The sequence below is a fragment of the Lactuca saligna genome, chromosome 8 (genome assembly GCF_052625555.1).
Source record: "Lactuca saligna cultivar CGN05327 chromosome 8, ASM5262555v1, whole genome shotgun sequence".
Taxonomy (NCBI): domain Eukaryota; kingdom Viridiplantae; phylum Streptophyta; class Magnoliopsida; order Asterales; family Asteraceae; genus Lactuca; species Lactuca saligna.
The window spans coordinates 40242518-40251758 of NC_136424.1; positions in this window are offsets into that span (position 1 = coordinate 40242518).

A 9241-nucleotide genomic window follows, 5' to 3' on the forward strand; every position below is an offset into this window, starting at 1 on the left:
AAGAATCATTTAAATATTATATATTTCATGATTATTATAATATAATAAAATATGAAAAACCAGTCGAATTGTCCGTAAATCGTAAAAATAAGTGCGCCGAAACACACACACACACACATATATATATATATATATATACACATCATCCCGATCCCGAAAATATAAATTTCGTCAAAATCTGAATCCGTATGAATTAGATATGATTTTTATAACATATAAAAGTCAGCCGCACACAACGAATGTATAACGTAAAAAGCTACGAAGAGAATGGTTAACTTTTAGCTAATGCGACCAAAATGAAAATCATAGTACTCCTTAAAATTGAAATTTTGAGAAAAAGAATGCCAAAAATAGAGTCTGTACGAGAGACTTATGATTTCAGAAAAAATATTTAATTTTATAAAAATGTCGAAAAAATATAAATTCAAAATTAGCCAACGGCGTCTAAATGAAAGTTGTAGATATTGTCGACAACTACGCGTGGATATAAATAACGTCGAAAACGGAGCTCGTATGAACGAGTTATAGTTTTTAATAACACATTTACGTATTAAAATAAAGTGTATATCATATATACGCACACACACGCACACACACACACACCCACACACACACACACACATTTATATATATATATATATATATATATATATATATATATATATATATATATCATTAGAAAGGTATCGATGATGCGGTCATTATAAGACTAGTGTTGAGTACTTTCGACTTTAGTTTAGTACAAATATAGTTAAATCTATTTAAAATAGTATTATAAAGGAGTGTTTGGGGTGTTTATATAACTATAAGGTCATTAAGTAAGGTGAGCGCTGAAGCGCTGCACGAATCTTTCTTAGAAACATTTAGTGACGAAGTTCTGCCCCTGCAAAGCTCGGCACCTAGTTAAAACTCCCCAGTAAGTAAGTTATGCTTACCATATTTTAAATATAGCTTATATTTAAAATTAGTATTGTTATTATGAAATTATAATAAATATTTGGGCTATCATTATGACTTGTATAAGTGTCGTTTTAATATTTTTTTAACTACTCGCGGTAAGGGGAATCTGGTTTAATGGACAGCATAGTGTTGTTGGATTTCAGAAGTGTTATATGCCAAAATGATCCTGCCCTCCGGTGTTTTATGTCTGGACCATTTGTGTACATAGTGGGTGAAACGTATTGTTTAAACGCTTATATAATAACAATAATAATAAGACTAATAATTAGTCATGATAAATATTAGACTAAAATCTAGTGGTAATAATACTAAGTTTCGTCAAAGGAAATTATTTTTAAGAAGCAAAGTGTTGTCTGAGTTCGGAATCACCACCTTAACTAGTGAGTGTATAGTCCATTTCATGAACATGATTTTAATACAAGTATTGATTGAAGTATTATATATATGTTTATGTGCGATTTATTTGATGCTGCCTAAAATACATGTTAAAGAACATACTTGATTATATATTATGATTTAGGATAAAGAGTAAACATAAATTAATTATGAGGAATATTGGGTAGTCTCTTCTTATGAGTACGAGTGAGATATACATAAAGAATAGAAATTTAAAATATGTCATTGATTCGGGAGCATGGATTAGACACAATCATTATCCCTAGTCCGAGAGTATGGATTGGACGTAGTTAATTGTCATTAATCCGGGAGTATGGATTAAGACATAGTCAGTTGTCCTTAGTCCGGGAGTATGGATAGGACATAGTTATTCGTCACGAATCCGGGAGTATGGATTTAGACATAGACATTTTTCCCTAATCTGAGAGTATGGAATGGGCACAATTATTGATCCAAGAACATGGATTAAATTTGGGAGTAAGAGGTAAAATCTAATGACCAAGAGTATAGATAGTCTCATTGTGAGGATTAACAGGGTGGGGTAAGAGTTGATTATATATATATATATATATATATATATATATATATATATATATATATATGGGGAAATTATATATTTTGTGAGTTCTAAATTATATATATGATATAACATTGTGGGATTGAAATCCCTATGTACTCACCAGGTTTCCCAACCTGACCCACTCAAACTTATTTGTATCACAGGTGTCGATATGAAGTTATATTACACTGAGAAAATGAAGGAGATATAAATCACTAGTGATAATGAATGTAAGTTATGTTTACGGTTATGTTTCTATATTGACGATGACATCCCAAATGTTTTAAAAAGAATAAAATACATTTCTTCGAAAATGCTTTGATAATACATTTATCATGTTTTCCGGGGAACAAATTCCGCAACACTTTTCTTAAAAATGTTACTCTGGTTTTTAAACAAAGTATAAATAAAATCGGTATTTTCTGGCCATGAAAATGGGGATGTCACATTTGGTATCAGAGCATTAGTTTAAGTGAACTCGGAATAAGGATTTATTTTTAAACTTAAACTTAGACTGCTAAGCGATGATCATGAGAAGTCTGTCTAATAAATTTAGGTAATACACATGAACAAGACACAAGCACTAGCTTATTTAGGGAAAATGCCTAACATGCTTTTATGTGCTAAATGATTTATGATATGCATTATATGATTGGATCTATGGTCTGCTGCCGACCAGATCTGGAAATTTTATGTGCTCAAATTTCTAAACGTTTGATTACGGTATTAGAACTGACATGTTACTTTTCAGAGCGATATGGATATTTACTCATCGATCATAAATAAAACATTTCTTATCTAAATTCTCGTCACTACACACGGAACGTTTAAATCGACATGGTAAGAACTTGAACCAGACTCGGAAATGCTAACAGAGATGTTAATCAGCGGCCTATGATTGAACGTGCACCAGAGGTAGCAACTGCACCTGATCCAATCACAATGGTCGTGGTACTAGCAATGATCCAAATGATCTTGGATCATCAAATGGATGAGACAAGATGATTATTGCTACAAGATTAGGACGAACCTACGATGCCTGTTGAACAACCCGAATTAAATGATGGGTGGTCTGGGGAGGGAAACTACAATAGGATCGTTGGTCAAGTTGATCCGCCGGTTATTAGGAGGAACAACCAAGATGACATAGTCGAGAGGAATGGATGTAAGTACAAAGATTTTCTAACTTGCAAGCCATCGAATTTCACTGGGAAGGAAGATATGATCGGAGTTATGGATTGGATCTCGGAGATGGAATTAGCCTTCATGACATGTGGTTGCAAGGGTAAACTACAAACCACGTTTGCAGTGCGTCAGTTCAGAGGAAGCATTGTTCGCTGGTGGAACACCCTGGGGAAGACTCTAAGCCCCAGTGAGCCCCTGCAATTGACTTGGGCAGAGTTTTTGATGCATTTCAAGTGCAAGTATTGCTCAGCCAAAATATGCTCGAGCTAGAAAACCAATTCCTAACTTTGAGGAAAGGAAACATGTACATCGATGAATACACCAATAACTTCACGGACAAAATGAAGTTTGCTTTGCACCTTGTCCCAGACGAGCTGACAAAAATTGAAAAGTACGCAAAGGGACTTCTGTGGGAGTATGCGGTGCCAGTACATCAGGCACCTACTCTAGAGGCAATTATCTAGGCTGCCAAGTCTATTGAATATATGATCAAGGGAAGAGTCGCCAACAAGGTTGAAGTTGGCGATAAGAGAAAGTTTGAAGGATCCACAAGGTCTGACAAGAAGAGAAAGTTCTTGTAGTCTTGAGAAGGAGCACAATGGTGTCACAAGTGCAGAAGGAAGCACATTGGGAGATGCTCTAAAGAGATTATCTACTTCAAATGCAGAAAGACTGGTCATTATGCCAGCGAATGCACAACCAAGAGAGAAGTCTGCTTTAAGTATGGTGAAGAAGGACACTTCAAGCAAGACTGCCCAAGGAGAGAAGAAGCCACAAAGCCAAATGTGCTACCAAAACCAAAGGCAAGAGCATTTCAAATGATCCTTGACGAAGAACATAACAATGCAAGGAATCATGAATGAGGATTTTATATCCAAATATCTGATGGGTTTTACACAAAATAACATCCTATGTGCTCATGCAAACCCTAAATCTTTGATCTAGGTTTCTCTATTGTACATGCAATTTATCCAAGACTTACAAACCCTAGATCTAGCATACATGATTTGAAATTGACATAAGAAAACAGATCTAGATGATTACCTCTTGAACAATGGCTTGAATCTTCTTTTCTTGGAGCTTAGAGTCACAAATGTTACTCCTCTAATGGCTTACAAACACCACACAAGCAAGAGGATGATATTGGAGAGAGGGGAGAGGCATAATTTCGGCTATGATCTCTCTAGGGTGTCAAGTGGCCGAAAATTCGAAGCCTTAGGGTCTTATTTATACTTGTGCTACTAGGGTTTAATCCAATGCTCATATCTTATTCATAAACACTCATGAACGTTGTATCAAACTTTTGATATGTCTAAAACACTTTAGCCAATATACTCACCAATTCATGACAGTCTTCATTCATACCTACTTCCAACATATGAATGACTATGGACCGTTCGAATAAATTTTTTTATTCAGGAAGTCAAAACATCCAAAATGAAACAAATGGTAAACAATTAACATAAGACAATAACTTTACTCATATATAATACCCATTTATTTAATCATCGAATGTTAATTATAATTTATCTATTACACGTTTCTAAACTATCTAATCTAAACGAATATCGTCCTTCAGCCCAATTCTCCTAGCGTGCTTCAAGTGCTTAACCCTACTCAGTCCCTTCGTAAGTAGATCTACTGGGTTATCTTCCGACGATACCCTCTTCACTACGAGGAGTCCTTCTTCTACCCGATATCGAATAAATTGATATTTTCTGTCGATATGTCGAGATCTGGCATGATCTCTCGGTTCCTTGGTCAAGGCAACCGCTCCTTCATTATCATAGAAAATTTCCATAGGTTCCTATATGGCTGGCACAACTCCAAGGTCTCTAATGAAGTTCTTCAACCATATTGTCTCCTTTGACGCTTCGCTCGCTGCAATGTACTCTGATTCGCACATTGAATCAGCTACAGTCTCCTGCTTGGAACTTTTCCAAGTCATTGCTCCTCCATTAAGGGTAAAGACCCAGCTCGACTGCGAATGGTAGTTGTCCCTGTCGGTCTGAAAACCGACGTCACTGCACCCTCGCACCTTTAAGTCACCACTCCTACCGAGGACTATAAACCATTCCTTGGTCCTCTGAAGTTACTTAAGAATATTCTTGACTACGATCCAATGTGCTTTGCCAGGGTTCCCTTGATATCTGCTGACCATGATCAAAGCAAAGGCCACATCAGGGCAAGTACAAGTCATAACATACATGATCGAGACAACTATGGAAGCGTAAGGTACTCGGCTCATCTCTGCTATCTCGACTTCGGTACTCCGACTTTGAGTCTTACTTGGCATTACTTTGGATTGGTAACTCCCTTTTCTTGGAATTCTCCATACTAAAAACATTTTAGTACCTTGTCCAAGTAAGTAGTCTGACTAAGTCCTATTAGTCTTTTACTGTCAACTCTGGGAGTTTGAGTAAAACCCTTCACAACCAATCGCGCCTTATAAGTGTGCACATTCCCATCCATGTTGGTCTTCTTCTTGAAGATCCATTTGCATCCGACCGTCTTACGACCTGACACATTATCGACCAAGCTCCAAACTTGGTTATCGTACATGAACTGAATCTCGCTATCCATAACCTCTTTCCATTTTGCAGACTCCGAGCTTGCCATGGCTTCCTTATAGCTGTTAGGTTCATCCAAATTTATTAGTGTACTATCACTAATACAAGTATCACCCTCACTTTTTATATGAAAAACATACAACACGGATGGAACACTAACTCTACTGGATGTCTAAGAGGTAGTGATTCGTCAATCGGTTTAACCGGAGTTTCCTCCTCGGGGTGAGTGCCAACGTTAGAGGTTCCTTCATTGCTCAACTCTTGAATCTCTTCAAGATCGACTTGCCTCCCACTGTCCCCTTGGCTTATGAGTTCTCTCTCTTGGAAAACCCCTCTCCTCACGATGAAGACAACATTGTTACTCAATCTATAGAAGAGATATCCAAAGGATTTCTACAGGTAGCCGATGAAAATACACCGCTCACTACAAGGTTCGAGCTTATCGTGAGTCTCTCGTCTCACGAAAACATCGCAACCCCAAGCCTTGATATGTGCCAGCTAGGGAGCTTTCCCTGTCCACATCTCATGAGGTGTTTTGGCAACCTTCTTCGTAGGGATTAAGTTAAGGATATGGGCGACAATCTCTAAGGCATACCCCCAAAATGAGATAGGCAGCGAAGCACGATTCATCATGGAATGAACCATGTCTAGCAAGGTTTGATTACGCCTCTTAGCCACACCATTGAACTGCGGTGTCCTAGGTGGCATCAATTGAGAAACGATTCCGCATTCCTTGAGGTAGCCGTGGAATTCAAGAATTAGGTACTCTTCTCCGCGATCAGATCGAAGCATCATTATTTTCCTGCCCAACTGATTCTACACTTGTTTAAACTCTTTGAACTTTTCAAAGATTTCTAACTTGTGCTTGATTAAGTAGATATACCCATATCTGCTATAATCATCGGTGAAAGACACATAGAAGCGGATTGCATCCCTTGTGGTGGATCTAAAGGGCCCATACACATCAGTGTGTATGAGATCCAATAAACCCTCACCCCTTTCACAAGTGCCAGTGAAGGGTGACTTGGTCATCTTTCCAAGTAAACAAGACTCGCACACGTCATCATCCCTAAGGTCGAATGACTCCAACACTCCATCCTTTTGGAGTTGGGCTATGCGTTTCTTCTTGACATGTCTAAGATGACAATGCCACAAGAATGCTTTATCCAAACTATTGGAAGAATAATTACACAATACATCATTTGCTAAGTTATCTACAACCTTCACAGTTTCATATATTCCATTACAAGGCAATGCTTCAAAATATAAAACACCATTAAGATAAGCATAAATAGAACCCTTTTCATTATCAAATGAATATCTAAATCCTTGTGTATATAAACCATGAAAAGAAATGATGTTTCTTGCCATATCTGGAGAATAGAAACAATTTTTTAAATCTAAACCTATTCCATTACTAAGCACTAAAGAATAAACTCCGATCTTGGTGACATGAGACGATCTTCTTTTTCCCATGATCAAGTTTATTTTCCCATGCTCTACATCCCTATTTCTTCTTAGTCCCTGCAAATCAGAATATATGTGAAAACCGCATCCTGTATCAAGAACCCAAGAAATAGCATGCGATGAATCATTAGATTTAATGGTGTATATACATGCGAAGGATGGCTTGATCTTCCTATCCTTGATAGCTTGCAGATACTCTAGGCAACTTCGTTTCCAATGCCCTATCTTGTGGCAAAGGTGGCACTCTACCTCCTTGGGGTTAGAGTTGGGTTTAGCAGAACCAACCTTGGTTCCACTAGAAGAGGTACCTTCTTGGGACTTTCCCTTTGTGGTTGCTCTTTGAGGGAGCCTTCCTCTTCTTACCATTCCCTTTCCCTATTGCAAAGACAGGGGCAGTAGCAGGAGTAGGAGTTGATGCAACATACTTATCTTTGAGATTGCTCTCAGCGGTCCTTAGCAAGCCTTGAAGCTTGCTCAAAGTGAACTCTTCCTTATTCATGTGGTAGGTCATGCAGAACTGGTTGTAGCAGGGAGGCAAGGAATGAAGGATGATGTCAATTGCCAGCTCTTCATCAAAGTTAACATTTAACTTTAGCAAAGGATCAACATATCTATGCATCTTTTGCAGATGAGCGGTAAGGGACTCTCCATTACCCATTTTGGAAGTGATCATCGAAGTGATGATCTCGTACCTTTACTGCACCTCAAGCAACCAGAACTCGCAATTGCAGAACTTGGCGTACAAGCTCTCCCTCTTCAGGGTATCCAACACCTCTCGCAAGTGCTCCTCCTGTTGCTCATTCATCTTGGAATAAACCAAGATATCATCAATAATAACTATCACAAACCAATCCAACATCGTTCTGCATACGCGGTTCATGAGATCCATGAATGCGACAGGAACAATGGTGAGCCCAAATGGCATCACCACAAACTCATAGTGGCCATAGCGAGTCCACAACGCCGTCTTCCGCACATCCTAGTCCCTGACTCTCATCTAATGGTAGCCTGATCAAAAATCAATCTTGGAAAACCAAGATGCTCCCTGAAGCTAGTCAAAGAGATCGTCATACCTTGGGAGTAGGTAATGGTTATTTGCCATTACCTTATTCAGCTCCCGGTAATCTACACACATCCGATGTGACCCGTCATTCTTCTTCGCAAACAGGATCAGGGCTCCCCAAGGCGAATTGATTACCTGATAAATCCATTGTCTAATACCTCTTGCAGCTATATAGACAACTCTTGCATATCAGGAGGAGGGAACCGATATGGTGCCTTGGCTATCGAAGCCGCACCCGGAACTAGGTCAATCGTGAACTCCACTGTCTCTCCGGAGATATCCCTAGAAACTCCTCTGGGAACACATTCGGATACTCCCGCACAATTGGAACATCACTCACGGTCGCCTTATCCTTCTCCTGAGTATCCATAACATAGGTTACATGACCTGCGTAACCTTGCTGAAGGTAGCGCCTAGCCCAAGCTGCTGAACAAAAAATTAGCCCATGCTGCAGCCTCTCGCCCTGAATCACCAGCTCTCCCCCACTTGGGGTCCTAGCATGAACCAACTGTTGCTCACAGTTGATCACTTCCCCATTAGGGCTCAACCAATCCACGCCTATGATGACCTTGTTCCTACACAAAGGAATAGGAACCAAATCCACGAGGTAACGCTCGTCATACATGCTCAAGACATAATCTCTGTAAACCTCTTATGCTCGGACGGATCGGTCGTCCGCAATCTCGACCTCTAAAAGAAAATCCAACATGCCTAAAGACTCATCAAACCTCTTGTTGAGTGCAAGGGACACGAATGATCGTGTAGCCCCCGAGTTAAATAGCACATGTACTGGGATGACGTTCACATGGAACGATCCTAAACAAAACACATAGAATATAAATATTAAAACTGACATGTAATAAAAGTTAGGGAGAAGAAAAATAGTTGTCACCATATATGGTGTGGCAAGCCCCTCCTCGACGGTCAGCTGGAAGGCTCGGATCCTCTCCACTTGAGCATCTATCTTGCCCTGTCGTCCATCCTTAATCCGCAGGGTCGCTAGGGCTAGCGCCACCATTGGCGTTGCTGATACCAATCTCG